The sequence below is a fragment of the Primulina huaijiensis genome, chromosome 12, assembly GCF_012295235.1.
Source record: "Primulina huaijiensis isolate GDHJ02 chromosome 12, ASM1229523v2, whole genome shotgun sequence".
Lineage (NCBI taxonomy): Eukaryota > Viridiplantae > Streptophyta > Magnoliopsida > Lamiales > Gesneriaceae > Primulina > Primulina huaijiensis.
In genome coordinates, this window is record NC_133317.1 from 12076815 (window position 1) to 12082814 (window position 6000).

Sequence of the window (6000 nt, forward strand, 5' to 3'; positions counted from 1 at the left end):
TTTGAGGATGATAAGGAGTAGTTACTTTGTGAGTAATACCATATTTTTTCATTAATGAAGCAAATGGTTTATTAACAAAGTGAGTTCCCCCATCACTTATCATGGCTCGAGGAATTCCAAATCTACTAAAAATATTTTCTTTTAAAAATTTGATGACGATTTTATGATCATTTGTTCGACATGGAATTGCCTCTATCCATTTGGAAACATAATCAACTGCAACTAAAATATACAAGTATCCAAACGACGGTGGAAAAGGTCCCATAAAATCTATTCCCCAACAATCAAAGATTTCAATTTCAATAATAGGATTCAAAGGCATCATGTTTCTTTTTGAAATCGCACCCAATTTTTGACAATTTTCACAGATCTTGCAGATTTCGTGGGTGTCTTTAAACAAAGTGGGCCAATAAAATCCACACTGCAAGATTTTTGCAGCTGTTTTCTTTGAAGAAAAATGTCCTCCGCATGCTTCTGAATGACAAAATTTAATGACACTACTTACCTCATTGTCGGGTATGCAACGTCGAAAAATTTGATCCGGACAATACTTGAACAGATACGGATCATCCCAATAAAAGTTTTTTACCTCATTCAAAAATTTTCTTTTATCTTGAGAACTCCATTGCGGTGGCATTTTTCCTGTCACAAGAAAATTTACTATGTTAGCAAACCAAGGTGTAGTAGTAACTGAAAATAGATGTTCATCAGGAAAATTATCGTTAATTGGTGTCATTTCACAAGATGATCCTGTTACTAGTCTCGATAAATGATCGGCTACGACATTCTCGGTTCCTTTTTTATCTTTGATCACAATGTCAAATTCTTGGAGCAACAAAATCCATCGTATCAGTCGTGGCTTTGCATCCTGTTTGGTCAACAAATATCTAATAGCAGAATGATCAGTAAACACGATAGTTGTTGATCCAATCAAATAAGAACGAAATTTATCTAATGCAAATATTACAGCAAGTAGTTCTTTTTCAGTTGTGGAGTAATTCATTTGAGCATTGTTTAAAGTTCTACTTGCATAATATATCACATAAGGCTTACCGTTTCTTCTTTGACCCAATACTGCACCGACTGCATAATCACTCGCATCGCACATGATTTCAAATGGTAAAGACCAATCAGGAGGTTGCATGATAGGAGCTGATGTTAAATGTCGAATGATTTTATCAAAAGCATTTTGACATTCTTGAGTCCACTCAAATGCAGTGTCTTTTGTTAAGAGGTTACAAATGGGTTTAGAGATTAAACTAAAGTCCTTTATAAACCTCCTATAAAATCCAGCATGTCCCAAAAATGAGCGAATTTCTTTAATGGTTTTTTTTTTTTGGGGGGGGGTGGTAAATTGGCAATGATATCAACTTTTGCTTTATCAACTTCAATTTCTTGCGATGACACGACATGTCCCCAAACAATTCCAGAAGTAATCATGTAATGACATTTTTCCCACTTTAAAATAAGACTTTTTTCCTCTCATCTTTTTAAAACTTTTTCCAAATTTTCAAGACAATTATCAAATGTATTTCCAGAGACAGTTAAATCATCCATGAAAATTTCCAAACAATTTTCAACCATGTCGCAAAAAATGCTTAGCATACATCTTTGAAATGTTGCTGGGGCATTGCATAATCCAAATGGCATCCTTCTAAATGCAAATTATAATGCCCATGGGATCTTAGGTTCGAGTCTGGGGAGGTACAAACTCCAGTGACTGGGCTGGAGGAGTCATTGAGTAATGCTGCCATGGGATAACCGACTCCCACTTGTTGGATCGGGAACAGCCCATGGGCATTATTATAAGGCCTTGATAGATTCAGGGGCCACTCACTCATTTATTTCGGAGGTCTTTGCTAATTTCCTCAAGGTCAAGACAGTTGGGCTAGATGTAGCCTATTCAGTAGTATTGCCGTCAGGCGAGGAGATGGCAGCTACAATGCGATCCGAGACATAGACCTGGAGCTGCATGGAAATCTTGTATATGCGGATCTTATTGTGTTGTCGATGCCAGAGTTTGACATCATCTTAGGGATGGACTGGCTATTGCGGAACAGAGCGTTGATAGACTTCCAGCGGAGATCTGTTCTAGTCCGACCGTCGGGAATGGAGCAGTTCTTATTTGAGCCAGACAGGTACTTTCCTTTACCGTGCATTATACCTTATGTTAAGGCTATGAAGCTCATGCATAGAGGGTGTCGGGCATTTTTAGCAACCTTTATATCTGTCCCCGAGGCACCAAGTCAGTCAGCCGTAGATGTTCCGATTGTCAGAGATTTCTTAGACGTTTTTCCCGAGGACGTCTCTGGTATGCCACCCAAGCGAGAGGTGGAGTTTTCTATTGAGCTTATGCCAGGTACGACTCCGATATCCAAAGCGCCGTACCGATTAGCGCCGAAAGAGATGGCAGAGCTTAAGAAGGATGGCTCGATGAGGCTCTGCATTGACTACCGGGAATTGAACAGGGTTACAGTGAAAAACAAATACCCACTCCCGCGGATTGAGGATTTATTTGATCAGTTGCAGGGAGCTTTAGTATTCTCCAAGATTGATCTGCGTTCTGGTTATCACCAGTTGAGGGTGAAAGACGCCGATGTTTCGCAGACTGCTTTCAGGACTCGTTATGGCCACTACGAGTTCCTTGTGATGCCGTTCGGTTTGACGAATGCGCCAGCGATCTTCATGGATCTCATGAATCGCGTATTTCAGCCGTATCTTGATCAGTTCGTGATAGTATTCATAGACGACATTCTTGTCTACTCAAAGAATCACGAGGATCACAGCAGACACATGACCACAGTGTTGCAGACCTTGTAGAAGCACAAGTTATTTGCCAAGTTCAGTAAGTGCGAATTATGGTTAGAGAAGGTGGCGTTCTTAGGCCGCATTGTTTCTAGCAGCGGTTGTAAAGGCCTAGAAATCCTTACTTGAAAATTTGCGAAAAAATTAAAAATTTTCTTTTAAACTAAATGAAGTATCCAGTTCATAAAATAAACTGTTGAATAACGTATCATGTTTACAAATAGCAGCGGAAGAAATTAATGTTGTAAAAATAACTGTAAAAATTTTATCCAACGGTAGGTAAAAATGTTGGAGCGATAACAATAATAAATGCTGAAAAGTGAGGTCCTCGGGTCCCACTACTGCCGACTCGAGCTGGCTCACTGATCCCCGCCCTCGGTCCCGACATCATCAGTACCTACAACAATCAAGTCTAGTGAGCCTAAAGACTCAGTATGCATATATCGTAAATAACAAGTAAATAAATAATAAAGCCGCATGCAGGTGAAAATATCCTGTAATGAGGTGTAACGTAAAATATCCTTTCAATGGTAATTATAGTACGTGCATAACTGAACTGAAAATATCATAGTGAAAATATTTGCTCCTTGGAGCCCTGTAATGAAATAACTTATAATAATTTTCAGGTGAGATTATGGTCTACGCAAGTGGTCCCTGAACTGACCGGTAACTGGCGACCGGACTTAATAATGTATGTCTGATCAGACTACTGCCACAGTATACTAGGTGAAACAACTGAACTGACCGGTAACTGGCGACCGGATTTAATCATGAGAGTGGAGTGACCACAAGCAATATCGCATAAATCTCAAAACTAATATTTTTTCACGTACTATAAATAAATAACATCATTAAATATGAACAATTTCGATCTTCTTGCATTAAAATCATGTATTTGTGATATTTAAAAATACATATATGGCTTGATTGAAGAGTGAAAGAAGATATAAACATGCCTGGGTTTGTTTTGACAGAAAACAAACGACATAACGACGCGACGCGGCGGAGACGGAGTGCTCTTCACGTTCTTACTTTTCTCTCTTAATTCCTTTAAACCAAGCATGCACCATAATTATTATAATAGCATAAAAATCGCAAATGTGATGCATGAACATTTAAAATATTATGATTTGTGCTCAGGGCGCTGCTAGGACTAAAATCTCACCCCGGGTGCAAAATGACCATTTTGCCCCTGGAAACCCAAAAATTATCGCTTCATCCCTGGATCTCTAAAATTGACCTGAAACTTACCAAACTCCTTAAAATGTCCCCAAACATTTTTAAAAGTATTCCTAGACGTAAACTCGAGCCAAAATCACAACTTAACCGATTCGTTTTAAAACTTGGACCGGGGTCCCGATTTTAACCCGAATCAAACCGAAACTCAACCAAATTTTCCCAAATTTTTTTTTTACCATAACTTAAAAACACTTAAAAAGGTCCTAACAACCCCAAATTTAAGCCCCTAAATCTCTCGGACAGAACAAGCAAGGTGCTGGACCCATCTACCTTCTCACACCCAACACTCCCATGTGCATCATAGTCACGTTTTTCTTTCCCACCACAAAACAACTCGTACCAGCCCCTGTCCACCTTACCCTAGATCACCATATGACTCCTCTGAACTCAAAGAAAACAAAACTCCAGCCCCATGCAGCCTCACAACACTCGCACGCCGAGATCTCCAACGCACGGTCGCTACCCCTCACCCACACTCGTTCGGTCTTCTGGATTGCACCAGAAGTGTTTCAAGCCTCACTTAACCACGGCTCAGACTCCAAATGGTCTGGTCCAGGCCCTTGCACCACCGGCTAAATCCCTGACACGCGATCTCCCCCATACCCTCACCACAACGTGACATCTCCACTCGGCCCTACATCCCACAGCCACCAGCAGGGATTTAATCCTCAAAACAACATCATGTTTCCATGTTCAGCCCCTTACAATCATAATACAGCAGCCCCTTTCACCCAAAAACAGAAAACGTGAATGATAAATCAAAAGATGCAGGAATTTTACCCAAAACCGAAAAACCTCCATGCTATGCGTTGGATCGAGAAATTTCATGCATGGGTACATATACATTTGTAATATACACGTGAGGGATGCAGAAATGATGCTACAAAACGTGCCTGGTAAATGTAACAACGTGAGGAGGAAGAAGAGAGGAGCGTCGGAGAGCTTTGGATGCAAGAACAAGCAAAACCGTGGCCTTCAGCTGGTGATGGTTGCTGAAAACGAGAGTGACAGCAGCTGGGGGGGGAGGGTGTCGGCTGCTTAGGGAGTAAAACACTAGATTTAGGGTTAATTGGTTGTTTAAGGACTTAATTATATAGGTAGAGAATTAGTTGATGGGCCAAAAATTGCATTTTAAAAGCTTTAAAAGGGTTTTAAGCCCAACAAGCTTAAAAGTAGGTCCATTAAGTCCAAACGGACTCCAGAAAAATATTTCGTGTTGGAAAGATTTTGAAAATATTATCGAACCCTTAAAAAGTCGTCCGATTCGATAAAATCCACATACCGTTAAAAAAATAAAAATCATGCGGGTAAAAATACCCAAAAATTCTCATTCTTGAAAATTACACTTAAAAACGCTTTAAATTAATTTATAAAAATAAATCACGTAATAAAATAATTTTCCTGAAAAATTCACCGGTCTCCGATCTTCGTTCGAACGTGAAATGCACCTGGACACCCTAATGCGTGAACTTTTAAAATTTCATGAATTAAATCTTATCATGCATGAATTATGCATAAGATGCATAAAAATAATTAAACACAATTTAATGAAATAAACATGCATTTAATGCTTTTAAAAAATTTAATTAAAATGCCAAGGAAATTCAATAACTTGCATGCATGCCAACTTTTTAAATTATATTTACTAACATGCTAAATTAACACTTCTTAAATAAGTCATTATTAACTTATCTCAATACTCCATCTCCAGTCCGGCCTCACTTATTTAACTGAAAAGGTGACAATTAAACTACTACGTAAAATAAATAAATTTAAAGAAAAGAATTTAAATACTCATGCAATAAAAAAAATAATTTTAATTTAAAATACTAGAATTATGCATGGCTTATACGTAGTCTAATTTACGGGTTCTACAGCTCTCCCCCCCTTAAAAGAAATTTCGTCCTCGAAATTAAAACTCACCGAATAACTCGGGGTACCGACTCCTCATCTCTG

The 6000-nt window shown here is 38.8% G+C and overlaps 1 long non-coding RNA gene across 1 annotated transcript in view; it reads right to left on the reverse strand.

Annotated features, from left to right (window-relative positions):
• Positions 1-4209, reverse strand: part of LOC140990701 (uncharacterized) — a 147398-nt gene extending 143189 nt beyond the window's left edge. The window contains exon 1 of the long non-coding RNA XR_012177685.1: positions 4053-4209. This is a non-coding gene — a long non-coding RNA (uncharacterized lncRNA). The remainder of the gene's footprint in view (positions 1-4052) is intronic.
• Positions 4210-6000: the final 1791 nt, after the last annotated feature.